Source organism: Dendropsophus ebraccatus, chromosome 1 (assembly GCF_027789765.1).
Source record: "Dendropsophus ebraccatus isolate aDenEbr1 chromosome 1, aDenEbr1.pat, whole genome shotgun sequence".
Classification (NCBI taxonomy): Eukaryota; Metazoa; Chordata; class Amphibia; order Anura; family Hylidae; genus Dendropsophus; species Dendropsophus ebraccatus.
Genome location: NC_091454.1, coordinates 83455273 through 83469695, shown reverse-complemented (window position 1 = coordinate 83469695; position 14423 = coordinate 83455273).

Below are 14423 nucleotides of genomic sequence, written 5' to 3'. Positions count from 1 at the left end.
TTTTTTGGTGACATTTGATCATTTGGTTTGACCATTAACTGACTATTCTTAAATTTCTTTATTTATTCATGATTGTTACTTATCACATGGTTTCTTTCTGGTTGTAGGATTTGTATATTTTATGTTAGCATTGTTTATTTGAGTGACACAGCTCTTCTCCTTTTCTGGTCATTTACACATTGCATTAGCATGTTATTTATACAGGGTGAGTGATATACCTATACTGGGGTGTCATTTTGGGTGGTACCATACCGGGTACCCCCATGTTTGCCATTTTTAATTGCTTTAAATCTATGGGATCAAAAACCTTTCTAATATTGTACCTGTTATAATAAAGTACTTTTATTTATGATACTTTTTGGTGTGCTTTGGTATATTGTTGGAATAGCTCTCTTTTTTTCGTTGGTTTGATCATACTGCTTTTCATGTTGACTCTTTAGCACCCTATATTATTATTGGGCTGTGCATGTCCAGCACAATTATTGGTCAAGACACAGGACTGAGCGCCATGATACCCATGCTTCATGTACTGGAGCTGATGCTGATGCAACTCAGTGGCGAGGGGGAAGAGGTCTTGCCACTGTCGCACCCTGGGACACTGGAGGAAGGCTTGACGGAAGAGGAGGGAGAGGAAGTTGAGGAGGAGGAGGAAGACCTGAACGCACAGGAACTTTTAGGGGAGACGGGTGGAGGAGAAGGAGATGAGCCTTCCTGTCAGACCAGAGGGGGGCCAGAGGAGGATATGCAGGGCTATGAGGAGGATAAGGAGGATGAAGGCAGTACCCATTGGCAGTATGCTGTGGAGACAGAGGCGGGGACTCCTTCCCACTCCCTGGTGGAAATGGCTAAACGCATGTTGATATGCTTTCGGGCTGACCCACGCTTGCAAAGGATTCGTCAACGGGATGAGTTCTGGCTGGCCACACTACAGGACCCACGGTATTGCAACAAGTTGTATAAATTCATTCACCCTTCTCAACAGGAGGAAAATATAAATTATTATAGAGAGAAGCTGGGTGCACAGTTAGTGGCAGCCTTTAGAACACGGCGCTCTCATTCACGCCATTCCCACCAGGGCCACACCAGCAGCACTGCCTCCTCCACATCCTCCCTTTAGCAGCTTGGGTGGCATGAGCAGTGGCACCAGTCTGAGCCTGATGTCCATGATGCGCGTTTTCATGCAGCCACAGGCCCTGGTAGCAGGAGCACCCGCACAGCAGCAGGACATGGCGGCACACCTCAAACAGCAAGTCCAAGTGTTTTTGGACTCTACGTTGCCACCTAACATGCTGGAAACCCTAGACTACTGGGTGAGAATATTAGATGTCTGGCCACAACTCGCTGAATTTGCTTTGGACATACTCTCCTGTCCGGCCAGCAGTGTGTCATCCGAGCGAGTTTTTGGCGCAGCAGGTCATATTGTCAGACCCAGGAGAACCAGATTGTCCTGTGATAGTGTGGATCATCTGACTTTCATCAAAATGAACGCCACATGGATAGATAAGGACTTTGTGACACCTGCTCCTCATACCACAGAGTAGGATTTGGTCATGTTGTCACCAAGATGTAGGACGTTTTCTGCATCTATTATGACCTATATGTGAACTAGACCTTACTGGTCATGCCACTATTCCTGCTGCCCTGCTACCTCTCGCCTGTCCATGGACCTCATTATTCTGCTTCTGCTGCTCATGTCACCCCATTACAACTGCTACTCCTGCCCTGGCCTCCATCTTGGCTATTGCTGGGCCTTCACTGGCCTCCATATTGGCTAGTGCTGGGCCTTCACTGGCCTCCATATTGGTTACTGCTGGGCCTTCACTGGCCTCCATATTGGCTAATGCTGGGCCTTCACTGGCCTCCATATTGGCTACTGCTGAGCCTCCACTGGCCTCCATGTTGGCTACTGCAGCTCCTGCCCTGGCCTCCATGTTGGCTACTGCCGCTCCTGCCCTGGCCCCCATGTTGGATACTGCCGCTCCTGCCCTGGCCTCCATGTTGGCTTCTGATGCTCCTGCCCTGGCCTCCATGTTGGCTCCTGCCACTCCTGCCCTGGCCTCCATGTTGGCTACTGCCGCTCCTGCCCTGGCCTCCATCTTGGCTACTGCTGGGCCTTCACTGGCCTCCATATTGGCTACTGCTGGGCCTTCACTGGCCTCCATGTTGGCTACTGCTGGGCCTTAACTGGCATCCAGGTTGACTTTCAGCAATAGGAGAAGGGGGAGTTGGAAGTCGGCACTCCTGAACGTAGCAGATTAAAATGTAACTTTTATTCGTGCATTAAAATCCCATGGTGGGCATAACAGGACCTACGCGTTTCGCGCTACTGCGCTTAATCAGGATAATAAAAATCTAATTATTAAAATGGCCGATAAAGGCGGAAAAATTGTATTGCTTGATCGCAAAACATACTGTGATGGTGCCTACAACATTCTAAATGACACCACTACTTATCGTAGATTACAGTCGGATCCCACTCACATTTTTAGAGAAACCTTATCCAACATTGTCCAGGAAGGCATAGCATTTGGGGATCATGGAAGAAAAACAACTTACCTTTTTTGTCCCTGCCTCCCCCACTTTACCCATTTTTTATGGGTTACCCAAAATTCTCAAGGGAGTCAACCCCCCTCCTTTACGTCCTATCATTTCGGGAGTTGACTCCCTTAATGAAAGGGTATGTGCCTGGCTGGACAGATTACTTCAACCCTTGGTGGTGAGAGTACCGGGGTACTTGAAGGACTCCAGCTCAGTTTTAAACATTTTCAAGGATTTTTGTTGGAGTCCTTCCTTTTCCTGGTTAAGTTGTGACGTGACAGCTCTGTACTCGTCCATACCGCACAATTTGGCGATTGCAGCCCTGTCACACCACTTGTATAAGTACAGCAAGTACAGTCACGAACTTAAAGAGTACATTATTGATCTAACCACTTATCTACTCAAACACAATTATTTTACCTTTAATAATGAGTTTTTTTTGCAGAGGAGCCCCGATGGGGGCTAGATTCTCCCCCACACTAGCAGGTCTATACATGGCTTGGTGGGAGGAGCAGTTCATCTTTAATCCCAGCAATCCATTTTTCCACAACATAAAGTGGTATGGACGCTTTATCGATGATCTGCTACTGGTTTGGGATGGAGGAGAAGAAGAGGTTAACAACTTTATTAATTACATAAATAACAATACACTCAATCTCTCCTTCACCCATTATCTCCATAAAAATGAAATTGCTTTTTTGGACATTAAACTACAAGTATCGAATTCCAACAAAAACATCACTACTTCTGTTTTTCGCAAAACTACAGCAGGGAACACCATCCTTCATGCCACTAGTGAACATCCCCTACACACAATACAAGCCATCCCAGTAGGAGAGTTCACACGTATCAAACGCATATGTTCCGACAATGCGGTTTTTGAATCCCAGTGTAAGGAGTCCTCAGCCCGCTTGATCAGAAGAGGTTACAACAAACAAAACATCAGTAGAGCCCGCAAAATTGTATCTAAGAAAAATCGAGACATATTATTGTCTAAAACTACGAACAAAAACGCATCATGTGAACAGTCAACATTTGCTCAGATAACTTTTTCCACAACATACTCACTGGAATATAAACAAATTACAGATATTCTCAGAAAAAATCTCCCCATCCTGCGACAAGATGCCACCCTCGCTGAGATCCTCGATCTGGGGCTCAGATGTGTGCCACGCAGGGGCAAGTCTCTGGGAGATCTTTTATCGCCTAGCATGCTATATCCAGAGTCTTCCCATGCAGGTTGCAAATTTCCAGGCTGTTACAAATGTGGGGATAATCGATGCCCAGCCTGCAGATTTATCCCGAGCAACAAAAAAACTTTTTGCAACAGCAATGGAGATAGAACTTATGAAATCAAAGACTTCATGAACTGTAACACCGATCATGTTATTTACATGATCGAGTGTACAACTTGCAACCTATGTTATGTTGGCTGTACCATAAGAAAATTCAAACAACGAGTGAGCGAACATCTCACCAGCATTAAAAAACAGAATAGGGCCAACATTTCAGGAGCAGCAAAACACTTCATAGAAATACATGAGGGAGATGTCAGCTCCTTTATCGCATATGCCATTATAAGGGTTAAAAAACCACCAAGAGGAGGAGACTGGCAGAAACAAGTTTTACATAAAGAGGCAGAAATGATATACCGCCTGGATACACGGCATCCAAATGGTTTAAATTTCAAAAATGACTTACTTTATCATTATCATTAATATATATATTTTTGCATTTAAATCTTGCTCTATATAATATACATTTAACTTTAAGTTGTTGTTTATTCCTGCCGTATTAAGTATTTGGTTATTCATACCCATATACAACTAATGAGGAGGAGTATCTGTTTATGCAACACTTGTGCTGTTTCAGCACATGATCCATGACGTAGGGATCTCTTTTATTGGTTGGTCGCCTGTTTTTATTCGCCCCTTATTCACTTCTCTTGAGACCATGATTAAGCGCAGTAGCGCGAAACGCGTTGGTCCTGTTATGCCCACCATGGGATTTTAATGCACGAATAAAAGTTACATTTTAATCTGCTACGTTCAGGAGTGCCGACTTCCAACTCCCCCTTCTCCTATTGCTGAAAACCAAGCCTACGGCGCCTGGCCAACGCCCTGAAGCTCGAGCACCCTACTTTGCACCTTACCTGTCGCTGCTGCTTCCAGAAGTATTGGTGAGCTGTATCTTCTTTTTTTCTCTCTTTTTTGCTACATCCAGGTTGACTACTGTTGTGCCTGCCCTTGCCTCCTTGTTGGCTACTGCTGGGCCTAAACTGGCATCCAGGTTTACTACTGTTGTTCCTGCCCTTGCCTCCATGTTGGCTACTGCTGGGCCTCAACTGGCATCCAGATTGACTACTGGTGTGCCTGCCCGTGCCTCCATGTTGGCTACTGTTGGGCTTTAACTGGCATCCAGGTTGACTACTGGTGTGCCTGCCCTTGACTCCTTTTTGGCTGCTGCTGGGCCTTCACTGGCATCCATGTTGACTACTGCTGTGCCTGCCCTTGCCTCCATGTTGACTACTGCTGCTCCTGTACTGGCCTCCATGTTGGCTACTGCTGCCCTTGCCTGGCCTCCATGTTGGATACTGTTGCTCCTGCCTGGCCTCCATGTTGACTATTGTTGCTCCTGCCCTTGGCTCCATGTTGGCTACTGCTGCCCTTGCCTGGCCTCCATGTTGGATACTGATGCTCCTGCCTGGCCTCCATGTTGACTATTGTTGCTCCTGCCCTTGGCTCCATGTTGGCTACTGCTGGGCCTTAACTGGCATCTAGGTTGACTACTGGTGTGCCTGCCCCTGCCTCCATGTTGACTACTGTTGCTCCTGTACGGGCCTCCGTGTTGGCTACTGCTGCTCCTGCCTGGACTCCATGTTGACTATTGCTGCTCCTGCCTGACCTCCATGTTGACTACTGTTGCTCCTGCCTGGCCTCCATGTTGGCTACTGCTGCTCCTGCCTGGCCTACATGTTGACTACTGTTGCTGATGCCTGTCCTCCATGTTGGCTACTGCTGCTCCTGGCTGGCCTCCTTGTTGGCTACTGCTGCTCCTGCCTGTCCTCCATTTTGACTACTGCTGCTCCGGTACTGGCCTCAAATGACTATTGATGGACCTCCACTGGCCTCCAATGACTACTGCTGCTCCTTTGCTGCATTTGTGACCGTTTCTGCATAGACCCTGTAATGGTGAATTTCCTGCATAGACCCTGTAATGGTGAATTTCCTGCATAGACCCTGTAATGGTGAATATTGAAGTCTAAAAAAAAAAAAATTTGACTTTGAGATATCAAAAAGATAATGATGTTACTGACATGTAGAGCCCTAAATTCAACCAAATACACTACCCCCGTATCATATAGATGCTTTAAACTATGAAATCCAAAGAAATTCGGTCGAACCGAACTCTCCGAAAAAATCCGGAAAACTGGTCGGAACGAACTTTTGAAAAGTTCGCTCATCTTTAATCAGCATACTTGGTAAGAAGGATTTCAAGTAGACAACATGGATAGACCTGTTCCATGGACTTTATGGCTTCCAGCCTTTATAAGATATGTGTGAATAGATACTTGAGTTACTGAGAGAAAATGACGCTGCCAACACTCACCTACAAGCAGGAGGAAGACGCATAGACATACTGACTTGAGAGAAATTGACGCTCACTAGCATGCAGGAGGAAGACGCATGAACACACTGACTTGGAAGCCAGGAAGATGTCGACGGTGAGCGGCAGCAAGCACTAATAAATATAGAGAATGTCCTGCTGAGACTTTGAGGACACGTATTGATCCTTATGGCTGTCTGGAAACAGTTTAGGAGACTAAATATTACGTCTGACAGGATTACTGAGGTGATGTAGGGAAGCCAGATGCGGCTCTGGCAGAGCCAGGTCCCCAACTGCCAACTCACTAGACCCACACAGCCCTCTGGGTAGAAGGTGAGCGGAGCCAGCTCTCCCCTGGCCAATCACTAGAGTTTGATAGGTTGCAGGGGAGGAGCACTGATCAAGCTCAACACTTATCATTAAAAATTAATATATAACAGCATATTAAATAAATACATGACAGAAAACAATGCTCATTTAAAATATCACCACAAGGAAAAAGAAACAAATACATAGGCCCCAATACAGACAGTCCAGGGTTGCCAATGGCTGTTAACCGGACTAGGCCATGTTGCAGTAATAATTAGTTCATGTGGCATGACTATTTTTATTAGAACAAGAGAATTTTGAATATAAAGAAACGTAAATTTTTAAAGTTTTTGTTGTGTTGTTCTTTTTTACAAAAACTACTGAATGTACCAACCGAAGTATACCACTAACATAAACAGGAATATGTCACGAAAAAACAATCTCAGAATAACGGCGATAATTAAAAGCACCGCTTTTTATCACGACATAAAGAAACACAGGTCAGATTTAAAAAATAGGCACCGGACATTAACCCTTTGAGGACCAGGCCCAAAATGACCCAGTGGACCGCGCAAATTTTGATCTTAGTGCTTTCGTTTTTCCCTCCTCCCCTTCTAAGAGCTCTAGCACTTTCAGTTTTCTATCTACAAGCCATGTAAGTGCCTGTTTTTTACAGGAATAGTTGTACTGTGTAATGGCGTCTTTCATTTTACCATAACATGTATGATGAAATTCCAAATATATTATTTATGAAGATATAAATTGGTGAAATCGTAAAAAAGAATGCAATATGGTAACGTTTGGGGGGTTCCTGTGTCTAGGTAATACACAATATGGTAACAGCGACATGACACTATTATTCTATAGGACAGTCCGAACACAACCATATGCAGGTTACGCAGATTCTCTAATGTTATATATTTTTTTTAAATAAAATCCTTTTTTTGGCAATTAATTATAAATAAAATAGCCCTATTGTGACGCTTATAACGGTTTTAGTTTATTACCTATGGGGCTGTATGTGGTGTCATTTTTTCCGCCATGATCTCTAGTTTTTATTAATACCATATTTGTGAAGATCGGACGTTTTCCTCACTTTTTATTATTTTTTTTATATATATAATGTAACAATAAATCGGTAATCCGCTCACTTTTTTCCCTCTTTTCGTGTACGCCGTTTACCGTTCGCAATGACGCTTGTTATATTTTAATAGATTGGACAATTACGCACGCTACGGTATATTATATGTTTATTTGTTTATTTATTTTCATATGTTTTATTTATATAATGGGAAAGGGGGGTGATTTAGACTTTTATTGGGGGAGGGGTTTTGGGGTAGTGTGTTAGTGTTTTAACTTTTTTTTTTTTTTTTACACATTTGAAGTCCCTTTGGGGGACTTTTACATTCACTTGTGAGATTACACACACTGACCATTGCTATGCCATAGCCATAGCATTGATCAGTGTTATCGGCATTCTGCTCATTGAGCCTGCCTGTGCAGGCTTAGTGCAGCAGATTGCCGATCGGACCGCACGGAGACAGGTGAGAGAGCTCCGGCGGCCCGTTTTACCGATCGGGACCCCCGCAGTCACACTGCGGGGGTCCCGATCGGTAAGTGACAGGGGACTCCCCCTGTCACTTACACTTAAACGCCACGGTCGCGATCGCTGCGTTTAAGGAGTTAATGACACGCGGCAGCCCGATCGCTGCAGTGTGTCATTACCGGTGAGGTCCCGGCTGCTGATTGCAGCCGGCCCCCACCTGCTATGAAGCGCGCTCCGCTCCGGAGCGCGCTTCATAGCCGGAGAAACACCCAGGACGTATAGTTACGCCCTAGGTCATCTGGGGACAGACTTCCATGGCGTAACTATACGCCCTGGGTCGTCTAAGGGTTAAGGTCAAAACAGGCCGAAGAGACAAGGGGTAAAATATGCTCAAGGGAGGTCTGGATGCTTTTCTTGAAAATTTTTATATAATAAATTATGAGATTTCTTGGGATACCTTGATCCAGGGATTATTCTGATTGCCATTCTGAAAGTCGGGAAGGAATTTTCTCCCTGTGATAGGGCAATTGGCATTTGCCTCATAGGGGCTTTTGCCTTCCTCTGGATCAACGCAGTAGGGTTTCTGTAGGTTCTGTAGGTCACTTATCGATATAGGTCAAAGAGGTAATAACTCTCTTTAAAGGGGAACTCCACATAAGGAAAATTTGTTTTCTATTAAAAGTACATTAAAAGTTATATAGATGTGTCTATACAATGTATTACCCTATCTGTGCGGTTCTGCCACACTGGTAGCTGATAGATTTGTAGATTTGCTACTACATATTTGAATGGAAACACCCAGTAACCTTGTTTGCTGTCACTGATTTAAAACAACCAATAGCCTTGTTTGCTGTCACTGAATGCAAACACCCAGTAACATTGTTTACTGTCACTGAGTGGAAACACCCAGCGACCTTGTTTGCTGTCACTGAGTGGAAACACCCAGCGACCTTGTTTGCTGTCATTGAATGGAAACACTCAGTACTCTTGTTTGCTGTCAATGAATGGAAACACTCAGTGTCCTTGTTTGCTGCAATAAATGGAAACACCCAGTAGCCTTGTTTGCTGTCACTGAATGGAAACACACAGTAACCTTGCTTGCTGTCACCAATTTTGGGATGGTTTATATGCTTCCTCTGTTTTAAATGTTCACTGTGTGATCACCGACAGGTTGTGTCCCAGAATTTGGCGTAATGGTGCAATTCGGCAGCCTCAGAGGCATCCATGCATGCTTCCTCTGCTGCCCCATATGCATCCAGAGGTGTTGGCATCATTTCCTAAGGTTTGATTGCGCACTTGGTGACCTCCAATTCGTCGAATCTTGATTTCCAGGTCCCAAGGATTTTTCTCCCATAGACTATAATGGGATTCGATATTCGTTCGAATAGTCGAATATCGGGAGCTATTTGAATCTAATCGAATATTTAACCAGGTAATTCACCTGTATAACATCGACTTGTGACTCTATTACCGGCGATTTGGGGGTGTCAGATGCTTCTTCTGCTGTCCCAGTTGCATTCCAGTGGTGTTGGCATCATTTCCTGAGGTGTCATTGTGGACTTGGAGACCTCCAAGTGGTCGAATAGATGTTTTTCAATAATCGAATACTTGTTCCCATAGACTTTAATGGGATTGAACATTCAATCAAATATTCGAATATCAGGAGATATGCGTACGAATATCAAATATTTGAATATTTCACTATTCGCTCATCACTTTTAGCAAGGTTCGTTTTAGGTTCGGTTCGTACGAATCCGAACTTCACGAAAGTTTGCCGGATCGAGCCAAACTTTTCTAAAGTTCGCTCATCCCTAATAGGGATGACTGGACTAATGTCCTTTCGTCTTTTTGCCAGCACAGCATCACCGTCATCCACCTGCTGTCCAGGCTTTCCAGCTGTGACTCAATCATACTGACCAATGGTAGGGGTCATGAGAATCCTAGAAATATGATATAACTTCTAATGAAGAAGAACCATAATTTTAAGTACATGTGCTGATGACAGTGGCAATCTGCCACATACACAAACACTTAAATGGCCCTGTAATAAACATGAAATAAAATGCTCAATCTTCATGTATTAATTATAAGTGGAATCCACAAGACATCTGTCTCATTTTGATGTTCAGAATCACAGCAGGTTTCCTTTATTAATACATTTTCGATAGAGAACAGTTTGTAACAAGAACATGCGTAACAAGGCAAATATTTGTCTGTTGTTCTGATTGATCATTGTTGGTGACATCTGTAATAAATTCTCTAACCTGGCACATTGCGGCACTATGGGCCGCAGTTAAGTGCTGTTGTACTGCTGTTTGTCTGGTTTTTTTTGTTAAAGTGAATTCAACCTATTGTATAAGTGGGTGTTATGTAATGGAATATACATTCATTGCGATAATGCAATAAGGAAGACTAAAGGGCAATCTGTAAGCAAAGTGTCATTCGTTGTTTGCATCTGGAAAGCAGATGGGATTAAAATAATAATAATAATAATAATAATAATAATAATAATAATCATAAAACTTAGCTTGAAAGTGTGGTCATTGATAGCACTTTATGTTTATATGAACATATATACTATATATAAAATACCGGCCAGATGATCATTATGGCTGTAGTGTTCTGATATGGGCTCATCAGCGCGCAGCCGTATCAGGACACAATAAAGCAAGTGTCCGGAGCCGCTCGCTTCATTGTGTTAACTGACAGGGTTTCCTACGGCCGCTATTCACTGAATTGCGGCCGCAGAAAACTGATATGTCAGTTATTTGCGGCGGCGCACGGGATCCCGTCCGGAGCGTATACGATGTGTGTACACTCCTGCCAGGATCCCATAGAACAATAGGCTATGCTCCCCTCCACACAAAGTACGGCCATACTTTTACGTAGTGTGAACATAGCCATATAATGAATCTCTACTGTAAAAAGTGCAGGCTTTATAGTTATAGGCAACAGGAATTGACAATCATTGCTAAAGCCAAAGTGGCAGATAGTTCTATTACAGAAATGGAGGTGATATGTTTAGAGATGAGCGAAAGGTTTATCTGAACCTAAGCGTGCAGCATTTGATTACCAGTGACTAAAAAAGTTGGATATAGCCCTAAGGCTGGCTGAAAAACATGGATATAGTCATACAGTTGCATTAAAGGAAACTCCAGAAAGTCTTTTTTAAAGAAAGAAAAACTAATGCAAGTTGTTTTACAATCGTCCCACTCTTCTGATGCAGTTTTCTGCCTGCTCTATCTCTCTTGCTCTTCCTCTTCTCCTGCACTGCTATCAGACTACATTTCCCAGTAGTGTTTGCAGTGCATGCTCAGAACATCCTGTTTCTCCCAGGTTGCTGATTGCAGGCAGAGATGGAAAGGCCAAGAAAAAGTGTATTATAACACTGGGATCTACTGTGCTCAGAAGTTGGTGGCTGTCAGAATGTCAGTGAGACAGGAGGCCGGGGGCAAAATCTTGTATTTCCAAGTGTATTTCCAAAAATATGCTGCAATAGAATAGCACTACCTTGGCGAATTGAAAAGGGTCAGATTCCAGAGACATAGTTTTGTCCAGTGCATATGAAAAAGGGTTCTTTTTTAAATTGAACCACAACTGCGCTTATTGTTAACAGTCGGGGGCCAGTGACATAGGTCCACTGTATATGCAGTGACCCAGAGTTAGGTGGTGTTAGCTAGGGCTGATTGTGGTACCATTGTGACACTTGTCATAGTGTAAGCCCTCCCTAGGTACCCGACACATGTCTAAGAGACAGAGTCCTGGATATCTTAACCAATTGGACAACTTTACTTGCAATACATTTCTAAAGTGACAGTAGAGACTTTTGCACGTGTAGATGACTGCCAGTAGTATAAGGATGCTGGTGATGACTGTGGTTAACTGACTTGAAATGTTTTCAAGTTCAAACAAACGGGTCGAACCCAAACTTTCAATGTATTTCTTTTTTTCAGTAGGAAATAATTTTCTCTATCTGGAGTTCCCCTTTAATGGCTTAATGATGTTAAGTTTGTTCCAAAAATCTAAACACACTCTTGCCATTGCAACAGTACACATCTAGAAGAATCTGCATAACCGGAATAGTAACATAATATTCTATTTGAAATCAGTGGGGCGCAGATTTCCCTTTTCCATTTGCTAAACTAACATATAAATTTGTGCTATCACACAAATAGCACAGATGCACATCAATTAGGTAAGAATACGATAGCATTCTTCATCTTTTAATACAATATAATAATTCTGCAATAACAGAGCTATAATTACTAAATAAATATTCCAGTACAAATGATAGGCAAGAGTAAGAAATGTGTTTATCTTTTCTTCTTCTACAGTTTTCTTCGTGCTGCGCGGGTTCCATGTAACTCTCTTATGATTCAATACTCTAATGCCATAAATAACATGTTAAATTTATATATTGGTAGATAAGTCATGCCACAAATGATTGAAAATAGGTAAAAAGTGTACAATAATAATAATGTAGCTTAGAATGGCATAATAGTATAGCCCATTGCAAAACATGACACAACTAACATATTTTACTCATTCCTATATGTGATTTCACACCATCTATTTAAAGGTGTTGTTCCACAATTAAGTTTCAAAATAAAAAAAATAACAAGTTGCAATAACTTTAAAAAAAAACTGTGCCTGTGTCAAGATGTGTATGTTTCATACCTGTTAAATGGAACCAATCAGCACGATTGTGCTGATATGGTTCCCAGCTGCACAATATAGTTCTGCTGTGCAGTTCCCCTAGCATACCAGACGCATCTGCAGAAGTAGCTTTACATGGGGAAAAAGGAGTTATTCTGGCTCGCGAGGCTGGGAGAGTGGCGACAACTAGTCATCTGGGAGGGAAGCCATCTGTGACTAGTCACAGCTCTTTGCATGTCAGCGTGCTCTGCGGAGTTGATTGACAGGCAGAGAGGCCACTAACTGCCAGAAAAAGCAAGTTTGTAACAATAATGTCAAGATAGAGGCTTTTTCTTTCAATTATTACAATTTGTTATGTATAACGGAAAAAAAATCAATATTTGTTTGTGGGACTAACTTTGAGATGATTGACTGTGTGGGCTGTCACTACCAAGGCGAATTAGTTTTTGGAAGTGGCGGCAACTGTAGTAAGCGGGGGACACAGGAGATATTGCAGCAGAGTTTGGAGAGGTAAGCATAAAATGTCTATTATGTTTTCCAAAAGGGCAGCATTATTTTATTTTTTTTTAAATCCTAACAGCGGATAACCTCCTTCTTCAAATTAACTTTTAGAGCAGAAATCTGACTGGTTGCAATGGGCAATTCATCCACTTTATTTGCAGCAGTTTCGATACATTTCTTCCTTTAAATCATGGTGGGGTTTTGACACTGAACAATAAAAATCCAGTTTTCTGCTAAGTGGTTTGTGCAAGTCCTCATAACGCTGCACATGTGCAGTTATTTTGATTAATATATTGCATGTTATACACTTGATACAAAATAAAATCAGTGGTGGTGATGCAACCACAAACATAAAATTATTGCAGTCAAACTACAATTTATTTATACTTCACTCTAAGTTTTATTGCTTACCATTACTGCCAATTCCACTTACAAAAGTTGGTTTATTGTTCTTAAGAATCAATCTTCATGATTTATTACAAGAGTCAGTAAGGAGCTGCCAACATGGAGACAAGGATTCTGCTGGGTTACTTTTTAGATATGACAATGGTACTAATTGAAGTTAAGTAAAAAATATGGTGAGGACAGCTGATTTACCTAAGCATTTATATAAAGAAGTGACTTACAGGAGGCATAGGCAATACGATTATTCAGTGAGTCGTTCTCATTTTCATATATGGAGTTGTGTTTTACACCTGACTGTCCTATACACAATCCCCTCAGTAGGTGGATAGTGTAGTTCCCAATGTCAATGCTCTGTCCTACATAGATGACTAGAAAACTGAAAACAGCGGCAAAAATCTATACCGTCAGTTGCAGGGGCTGGCTGGCAAATTTTAGCCCGGGGGGGCAAGTACACAGCACTGGCCCATGAGTAGCAGGCTGGCGGCCCATCCTTAAAGGACCACTCTGGCCTCTTACCTGTAACATCTTCGGTCCTTGCAGTCATTTGTGACCAAATATCCTACTGTGCCCTGTGAAAGGGTCAGAACTCACTTTCCTGTATAAGTCTATGGGGCGGCTCAGTGATGACACGAAACGGTCCCATAGACAGATGCTAGGAAAGCTGGGTGACCTCTATCATACTGAGTATAAGATGCTGGAAAGCTGGGTGACCTCCATCATACTGAGTATAAGATGGTGGGAAAGCTGGGTGACCTCCATTATACTGACTACAAATACAAGATGCTGGGAAAGCTGGGGTTACTGTATTTTTACAATAGTTTATATCACTTCATGTACTTCTGTATATATGTCTCCTCTATGT